General features: G+C 47.8%; 1 pseudogene; it reads left to right on the top strand.

The window, feature by feature from the left end:
• The first annotated feature begins 1,998 nt into the window (after positions 1 to 1,998).
• LOC109439890 (granzyme H) lies at positions 1,999 to 4,332 on the top strand (annotated as a pseudogene).
• Positions 4,333 to 9,822: the final 5,490 nt, after the last annotated feature.

Raw genomic sequence — 9,822 nt, 5'->3', positions numbered from 1 at the left:
CATGCTGCATCGTTAACAAACTCCTTCCAAATACACCTTCCCAGTGCCAGCTCCCCCTGCCAGGCTGAATGTAAGCTCCATCAGGAAAAAGGAGCAACTCCCCAGGAAAAAGTGACCCTCGTCCTGACAACCCTCGTATGGCATCCATATTCCTCTCCTACTTCAATCCACACCCACAGCCCTACCCCACTGGCAGAACCAAGGGCGAACACACAACAAAAAAGAATTCAGAAATTGAAAGAAGGATGAGCTAAGACTCTCTGGGTAGGGGGCCATTTCTCCTACCAGAACAGAAATGGGTGAGAAGCTTTGAAAAGCTGTCATTTCACCCCACGAAACACTCCTTCCCCAAATCATAGCAGTTGGAAGCCTGAGAAGATTCAGGAGGGCCCTTGAGTACTCCCAGGCCCAGCTCAGTGCCTGTCACAGCCCTGTCTTGGGTGCAGGGCTCAGTACAACCTCTGCTGTCCTCGCAGCCCATCCTCCTGCAGCCCGAAATGACCTTCAAGGTGCTCTTCCATCTTGGTCTAGGCCAGCCTGTCCCCATCTCCCATTGTGCGTGTGTGTGTGTGTGTTTGTGTGTGTATCCAAAGGAAACTCACTATAATGAAAAGTACTAGTTTCAAGAGTATTTTTCTACTGTTTCAACAGTATCCTATAGCGTAAAGTTTATGGAGGGAGGTTTTTTTCTTCTATTTTTCCACAATGTCTAAATCTTTCCCACGATTGAATTCAGAAAAGTAACCTCATTTCAAACATCCACCTTGGAGAAGGCTGGACTGAAAAAGAGTGGTTCACTGAATGTGGGCCGTGGATGAGTTGCTTTGACTCAGGGGAAATATATTCTGGGTATATAAGTAATAGCTATTCTTCATAGAAGGAGAATTAAGACATAAACAAGAAAATGAAAACTGCCGAGACCTCCACCACCCAGAGATCCTGACTGCTGCTTACGCCTGTTTACTTCCACTCTTCTCGATGTATTCACCAGATGCCGTTCCTAGAACAGAACTGGGTCGGGCTGTTTGGAAGTCATCATACCTCCCTTTCCACTTCTATTTCTTCTTCTGTCACACTGATGACAGCATCGGGATAATCTGTTTGCAACATATACAAGTGCTAGGCCCAAGGACATCAGAGACAAGGTTCTCTGGACACTGGACAGAGAAAACTTAGTGGCCAGTAACTATTGGGATGGTCCCCATCCATTTCCCCATCGCCTGGCAACAGTAACCAGCATTTCTTGAGGGGAAATTGCCCCACACAGAGGCTCTATGATTTGGGGGTGGGGTCAGTCCCATCGTCAACCCAAGGGGTGCTAAATAACCGCAGCATGAGCCAATCAGGCCACTCGGCTCCAACAGACGCCATGATGACTTGTTTCCATCCAGTGAGTATCAAGTCCAGGATGTGTGTTCAAAACTGTGGCTAAGAAAAGCTCTAGGTCTCTGTGTGTCACAGAATATTGATATTTAAAGTGGGGATTCCAAACATTCGAAAAATATGGGCTATAGAGGTGGTAAGATAGGAAATGCAGTGACCGTTTGGCTCACTGGGGTGTGTTCAGTGCTACCTGGGCCTCAGGCCAGTCCAGCCTCTATCTCCCACCACCAAGCCGACCTTCCACCATCGCCCTTAGCACCCCAACTACCCACAGATTCTCAGTCTACTCCAGCTGACCATCAGCCTCTGAAGGACAGGGCCACGTCACTCATACCACTAAACACAACTTGCTAAGTAATTATTCATGATTTCATCAGAAAGGAAAAAGAGGCAGGAGCCATGAAATACAAATGTGGTGACAGTGCCATTCTCACCTAACCAAACCAGAGAACTCTGACAAACCACCTTCTATGGTGACACCCAGCAAAACTAAAGGAGCAAGTGTTGAGGAGGTGTGTGAGTCGCTGAGCCACACTTCCTTTGTTCCCCTCTGGGGCTTTGTGTCTGGAAGGCAGAAACACCAGCAGCTCTGACCTGAGCAGACCTTCAGGGAAGATGCATCCACTCCTGCTCTTGTTGGCATTTCTTCTGCACTCTGAGGTCAGAACAGGTGAGTGACCAGCCCATACCTGAGGCCTCAGCCCATCTCATAAAACCCACCGTACTCCTCAACCTTTGGTCCAGCACAGGCAGGGCTTGTCCTGTATTTGAGCCCAGGAACTTTCTGAAGCCCAGCTTGCTTCACTCCCAAACCCAGACCAACATTTCCCATGCTGGATAGATATGCAACAAGGATATCTGGGAAGAAGGGTTCCAATACAAGGTCTTAGCCTCTCTCTTATCACCGAAAAAGGATGTTTTACTTAGAAATACATTTAGCAAAGGATGTGAAGCTACAAAAGAAAAGGAATTAAAATCCCTCACTCCAACCCAGGAAAGGGCACCTCAGACAAATCACTTATAGTGAGATATTTCCCTGGACCAGCTTAAGACTCAGTTAAAGCTCTTATGCCCTCCACCACCTTGCTCCTGCTCAAGAGAGGAGCCCAGGGTGCAACTGATCTCAGCAGTGGCTAGATGACTGCACACAGGGCTCCCCTGTTGCCTTGGCTCTGCCCACGGCCTGGGCAGCCTATTTCATCCCCTCCTCCCCTGGCTTTCCCAGGCCCTCAGCTGCTCCACTGTCATTGGCAGTGCCCTCTCACCATCCCTGTCGCTTTGAATCCCACCAGCACTGTCCCCACCAATCCTCAGCCAGAAGCTAATTGGAGGCCATGCATTGATGCAATAAAACATGCCTACTGAGAACCTAGGATGTGTTAGGCCTTAAGACAGGAAGATTTTAGAAATCGAGCTCCATAACTCATGGGTAGATCATTAGAAAACAGCACCAGTCAGGATTCTCCCAGAGACTTGGAGTGGTCAGGGAGACTCACTGCGTCCTGTCCACATTACCTGCAGCTCCGCCACCTTCAAGATAGGTCTTAGCTCCTCCATACTTGGGTCTGCATATGACTTGGAGAACAAGCACTGCCCCGCCTTTCTAAAGCTAGATTCTGAGGCTTGAGGTTCAGAAAAGGTGATTCTGCTGCAGGAGAACCAGAGACCCTCCCCCCATTGTCTTCGGGTCACACCTCAGTCATCGCCTCCCTAAGCCTTCCCTCCTCCCACAGCCACTCCCAGTCACCCCCCTTCCAGCCTTTCCTTCAGAGGAGATCATCGGGGGACATGAGGCCAAGCCCCACTCCCGTCCCTACATGGCCTACATTCAGTTTGTGGATAAGGGAACGGAAAATTGGTTTGGAGGTGTCCTTGTGCAAGAGAACACAGTGGCAGGTGAGGGGCAGCACACAACCAACCCACTCCCACACTCCTACAGGGTCCCCTGTCCTTCCCCAGGGGCTGCAGCCCAGGTGAGCTCCCCGGGCTCATGCTAACTCAAGCCCATAAGAGCTCTTCACAGGAGCCATCTGAGAGCGTGACTCAGTGATGAAAAGCTGAGAAATAGGACAGGCAAGCTGGGGTCAGAGGGTCACACGTGAGACAAGTGGCAAGTTGAGAAGAGAGGGACCACACTGGCCAAATCCAGCAATGGTGGAGGACGAAAGTGTGCATTAGAGTAAACATGCAAACTCAGGCAATGTCATGATACTGCCTGAGGCCAAGAGACAGCTCCCAGAAGCCCTACCCTCAGTGTCCTTGAGAAGCAGAGAGGACACTCAGCTCCTGGCCCTCCTGTTGCCTCGATTTCCCCTAACTGCAGCCCTGTCGCACCTCAGCTGTCATCTACCCTTCACGGCTCATGGGCTGTATGTCCTGAGATCCCGCTCATACCACACTCTTACTCTGCTCTCTGGTCAACTCAATAATTGTCACCCTGTGGGCCCACAACATCAAGGAACAAGAGAAGACCCAGCAGGCCTTCCAGGTGACAAAAGCCATCCCCCAGCCTGAACTTCTCCAATGACATCATGTTACTGCAGGTAAGGAAACCTCCTCCTGCGATTGCTCTCCTGGGTCCAGTTGTTTCTCCTCTCACTGTGACCTCTTCCTTCCTCTTGCCCATCCTGGCAACCTGACCAGTCCCAGTGCCTCAGGGGGAAGGAAGACAGTGCAGCCCCATCCCATGTCCAGTCCCTGGGGTCTCTGGCTGACCTGGGCTGTCTTGCCTCTTCCCCACCAGCTGGAGAGAAATACCAAGCTGATTAAAGCTGTGAAGGCCGTCCGCCTGCACAGGGGCAGGGACTCGGTGAGGCCAGGTCAGAAGTGCAGTGTGGCCGGCTGGGGACAAGGCATGATGGGCACCTTAGCAAACACTCTACAGGAAGTGGAGCTGACCTTTCAGAAGGATCGAGAGTGCAGATCCCGCCTCCCAGGCTAATACTGTGGGACACCCAGGTTTGTGTAGGGACCCAGGAGAGGATGAAAGGTGTCAAGGTCAGTTTTCTAGCGTTTACCTAGACAGGTCCTGGGGATAGGAACTTGGGGAGCCCTGGGGTATGGGAACGGCCATATCTTCATGCATCAGCCTGAGAGTTTGAACAGCCCAGTCCACAAATATAGTCTTTATTGTTTTGCCCTGAGTGGATCCGGGGTTTGGGGGGAAGAAGGATCCGTCATCCCACAGCAGTGTCATCACCAGAGTTTCCCTGAGGATTGCAGAGAAACGCTTGGCGTGGGCCAAGCTGGAAAGATAGTCAGAGCCAGGCTGGAGCCCTCCGACAAGGAGGTGAGGAGGCCTGCCCTGGCCTGGATCCCCCACGCAGCCCCTAACAGAGGCCACCCACCCCTGGGACAGGCAGGACCATGAGGAAGCCCAATTCAGTCCTTCCTCTTTCTGCCACAGGGAGACTCCGGGGGCCCCTCATGTGTAACAGCACAGCCACGGGTATTTTCTCCTATGGAAGAAACACGAAACCTCCAGGCGGCTACATGAAGGTCTCACACTTCCTGCCCTGGACAAAGAGAACAGTGAAGCACCTCTAACAGCATGAGACTGACCTTCCTCTGGGTCTGACCATCTCTCCTGGGGCAGAGGCAAGAATTCCACGGGGGTGGGCAGTGGGGAGTACAGGGCCATGATAAACAAATCCCTAGAGTGAGGACACTGAAATCTTATTCACTGAACCACTTTCAATAGGCAACAACACCGCTCCAGGGAGCCCTCTGCTGGCAATTCTGGATTTTGCGTCCTTCTTTCTCCCACAGCCCTCTTTCCTCCCTAAAACCCATGTAGCTTCGTACCTGCGAGCACAGCTCTTTGGTGCTTAGCCGTCAGTAAGGACTGAGTCTAAACTCTATTATTAAAGAACAATCTTCTCCCCTCAAAAAATAGTTCTCTCTGGGCTTTAGAAAGTTCTTACCTTCTCTAAGACTAACACCATCACCAATCCCCCAACTGTTTGGCAGAGAAAGGAGCAGGTCAATGGAAGGGGAATATCTCAAGGGACCCAGAGGCCAGAGGCCATATCTGGACACTCAGTTTCCTGTTTCCCGGGCCTCTCTCTCTCCACAGGGAGTAGGCTTCAACCACAGCCAAGACTTTCTACAGCTTAGGAGGCTGAGATGCTCCTATGATGGCCCTCGCTTCACTTAGGTCCTGTTCCCCTGCCCTGCCCTGGGCCCAGGGCTGAGCTCAGTTGTCTGCCTTCCTCCCTGGCTGAACTTCCCACACCAGCCCCAGTTTTCCATCCAAGTGCCCTGGCCACCAGCGCCTACCCTCCCAGCCCACACTGTTTTGAGCCAGACTCTCATTTCCCAAACAGAGTACCCAGTGTCCCAAGTGAATTCTCTATTGCTTCCTCACCAGACCTGAACTGCAAGCCCACCTGATACCTATTGGAGGAGACTGAACTCACGTCCCACTTGTGCAAGGACAGCTCAGGCCATCCTTCCACCCCAGCATCCCCCTGGGGCACAGCCACCATGGCCTGTGGAGTCACTCTGCAGCCTCAACCCTTTTCAGCCTGGCCTGGCCTCGGGATCTGCCTCCTCCTGCTGGCCACCTGGGTTATGGCAGTTCTGTGAGCCAGAAGATTCCAGGCTACAGGGCTGCAAAGTACCACTTTGCCATCCATCAACACGTCAAGTTTTGATCTCTCTGTGCCAGGCACATAACAGGTTCTTCCCCTGCGACTGGGAAATATACAGTGATAAGAAATTGTCTCTCAATTTTTCTAGTTCCTCTCCTTCCAGGTGCAGATCAGTTTAGCACGCATAGATCTGTATTTGGAATCCACAAGAAATCTTGTCTTGAAAATAATTAAACTCTCAGTATTTTATCTGTATTGCGCATTACACTTTCACATGCACGATCTTGTTTGATTCCAGAAGGGCCATGTAAAACACCTCAGAGACCTGGAGACCCACAGGTACTGAGGTTTCCAATCTATGTTCAGGGAAGTCCATGTCCAGAGGTGAGGAAGGAGGCAACCAGTGTACCTTATCTTTAATTACAAGGTCAGACATTAAGTTCAAGAATTCACCCTGGAAAAAGTGCTACACACCTCATGGTTGAATATGACTATGGTCACCTTTGAAGTACTCCCCTTGGGAAGCTATTCACTGACGCCAGCGCCTAGTCCACCCTTGAAAGGAAATTTGGAACTTGTTTTCTGCACTGGCCATCAGACTCATCATTGTGTTATCCTGATGTCCTGAATGTCATCAAAATGTCTGCCTTTCAATATTTCCTTTATCTTCGGGTAAAGAAAGAAGTCATTGGGAGCCAGATCAGGTGAGTAGGGAGGGTGTTCCAATACAGTTATTTGTTTACTGGCTAAAAACTCCCTCACAGACAGTGCCATGTGAGCTGGTGCATTGTCGTGATGGAAGAGCCAATTGTTGGCGAAAAGTTCAGGTCATTTAACTGTTTTACGCAGCCTTTTCAGCGCTTCCAAATAGTAAACTTGGTTAACTGTTTGTACAGTTGGTACAACTTCATAATGAATAATCCCTCTCATGTTAAAAATAAAGGTTAGCAACACCGTTACAACAAGTTTGCAAACTTAATTATCAGACCTCGTATATTACATGTAGAAAGGATAAGCCTCAGTCCACAAAACCCACAAATGCCACATTTCAAGTACAAGACAGTTCATTGTGACCCAGATGACCTGAGTTTAGAGCCTGTATCCTTCAAACAGCTCCACCAGTTCGCTGGATGTGTCAGATACAACAAATTCACAAGAGCTGGACAAACTGAATCGGGTAGAACCCACAACCAAAAAGACACAACTTCACTAGAAAAAGATAACATGGGTATGAGAAGCAAAATCCAGCACATGTAAACATAAGGCTAAAAGTAAACAAAATTATTTTTCACACAAGACTGACCCTACATCCATCTGCCAAGTCTTCTGTAGGGCTCACAGCCTTGGCAGAAGCACAGGTGAGAGAAGAGCTAAATGCACGTGCGGAGATAAGCAGGCGAACAGTAGAACGTGCACGAGCCAAGGGACAGCTCCAGGCTACAGCAGTAAAACATGACGCTCTAGGGAGAAGCCATCACACAAAAGAAATAAGGACCCCAGATAGTCAGCCATGAGAGCTCCATGGAGCCCCAGGGTGTAAGCCAGAGCCAGCCAGAAAAGCAGCCAAGGATATCTGCCACCAGGGGCAAGGTTGTGGTTTCAAAGGACAGCGCCTGATGGGTCAGTCTTATTCCCTTACACCTGAGAGGAGCCCTTGACACAGTATGACATATATTAAGAGGAAAAACTATTACTTGTAATAACCATAGCATCATGAAGATGGTACCTGTTTCCTTAAAGTGATTTCTAAGTATGTTTACATTTCTTTCTCCCTGTTTTGATCTAGCAATTTTTATTTCTAGGACCTTTATCCTACGTGAGGTCTGAAGTGTGTATGTGGATGGGGGGTTGTTCCTAAAGATGTTCATCGCACCATTATTTAGTAATAGACTCTGAATTAGAATCATATTAATGTCCAAAATAGGGAAATGGTCATATATGTCACACAACAACACAAGCCATTTTGCTCAATGGCTACGTCTGCTCTACCACGAAGCTTAATAGTGTTAGATGTTTATAAGGATCACAAGGCTTAAATATTTTCATTCCCATTAGAGAAAAAATTGTATCATTTAAAGGTGAAAATACGAGTTCCATAAAATAATTGTTCTGGTTGTTGCCCTTTTTTAACAGAATTAGTATCAACTTGTATACACCGTTTTACATTCTACTTTTTCTGCTTAATATTAGATGATACATACTGTTCCGTGCCACTAACTAGTCTTCTAAAACATGATGCTTTTTAATAGCTGGATAGCATTTCACCCCATGAATATATCATGATTTCTGTTACCATTATTGAACACTTGGATTGTCTGCGCGTTTTGGAAGAGGGTCTCAGAGAATACGTCCACCTCCACCTCTTTCTCATGTTTACCAGGGGCCTCAGCTGATCAGTTTCAGAAGTAAACTTTACTGCCAGGAACACTGAGGGCCTTGAACCTTTTGTCAAATCTTTCTCTGCCACACCCACAGTTTCCAGGTCCCTCTTTCCCCCTAACTACTCTGACGGGAAGGTTTTATGAGATCCCATTGAATTTCCCTTGTCACCTGCTCTTCCTTACAAGGAGGACAGCACCAGCCAGCTCTTGCCAAGAAAGTGCCTCCATGGGGCTGGCACAGCCTTCTCCAGCACTGACACTCCATGAAACAATCACCAGCTCTTCAGTGGAGATTTCCCAAGGAGCTTCCAAAACTTCCTTCTAAGAGTGATACTAAGGCAGCCCTCAGAGGTACATGGCCTCTGACAGAGCCAAGAGCAACTAGCGTGGTGACTGACTGGAGCAGCATCAAAGGGGGAAAGTGGGACGTGCCCAGCATCAGCTGGCAACCGCCTGACCAGAAGATTTGCATTGTTGGTGGCACATGCGACTCAGGGAAGAAGTGGAAAATGCACAACTTTAATGTCCCAACATCCCAGAGGACTAAAAACTGTAACTGACGGAAATGTAAGAAAACAGTCCAACGTAGACCTAACTAGCTATGGATATTGTGAAACATACCACAGTCTCATTAGTACAAATATCACCATTTTTTATTAAAATAAAAACATTAAAATCATGCAGGTCCCTATCTCTTCTCATATACAACGTTGGACAATTAAGTCTCAAAAGTGATACTACCTCATTATTGAATATCACAATGGTCACCATCAAAGTACTCCCTTTGGGAAGCTGATTCCAGCCCCTATCCCACCCTTCAAAGCAATTTTGGAACTCTTTTTCTGGAATGACTGTCAGGGCTGTCGTCTTATTTCCCTTGATGTCCTGAATGTCATCAAAATATCTCCCTTTCAATATTTCCTTTATCTTTGGGTAAAGAAAGAAGACATTGGGGGCCAGATCAGATGAGTAGGGAGGGTGTTCCAACACAGTTATTTGTTTACTGGCCACAAACTCCCTCATAGACAGTGCAGTGTTAGCTGGTCCATTTTCCTGATGCAAGAGCCATGAATTGTTGGCGAAAAGTTCAGGTCATCTAACTTTTTCACACAGCATTTTCAGCACTTCCAAACAGTAAACTGGGTTAACTGTTTGTAATTCATAATGAATAATTCCTTTGATATCAAAAAGCTTAGCAATATTGTTGCAACAAGTTTGTGACCTAATTGTCAGATCTTGAATTTTCTCTCTCCATCCAAATATTCTCTCTATCCCTCCATCTGGTAAACAGACTTAAAAATTTTTCCTTGATTGCAAACATAAAGACATGTAAAGTGCGCAAAACATAAATATACAGTTAAAGAATAACTATAAAGTAAGCACTATGATTTATTTTAACAAATAGAGCATGGCCAACATTCCAGAAATCCACCATCAATTTTGAACTTCCTGGTCAAATACCTGGT

This window comes from Rhinolophus sinicus, linkage group LG03 (genome assembly GCF_036562045.2).
Source record: "Rhinolophus sinicus isolate RSC01 linkage group LG03, ASM3656204v1, whole genome shotgun sequence".
In the NCBI taxonomy this organism is placed as follows: domain Eukaryota; kingdom Metazoa; phylum Chordata; class Mammalia; order Chiroptera; family Rhinolophidae; genus Rhinolophus; species Rhinolophus sinicus.
This window is presented reverse-complemented; position numbering and strand designations above follow the sequence as displayed.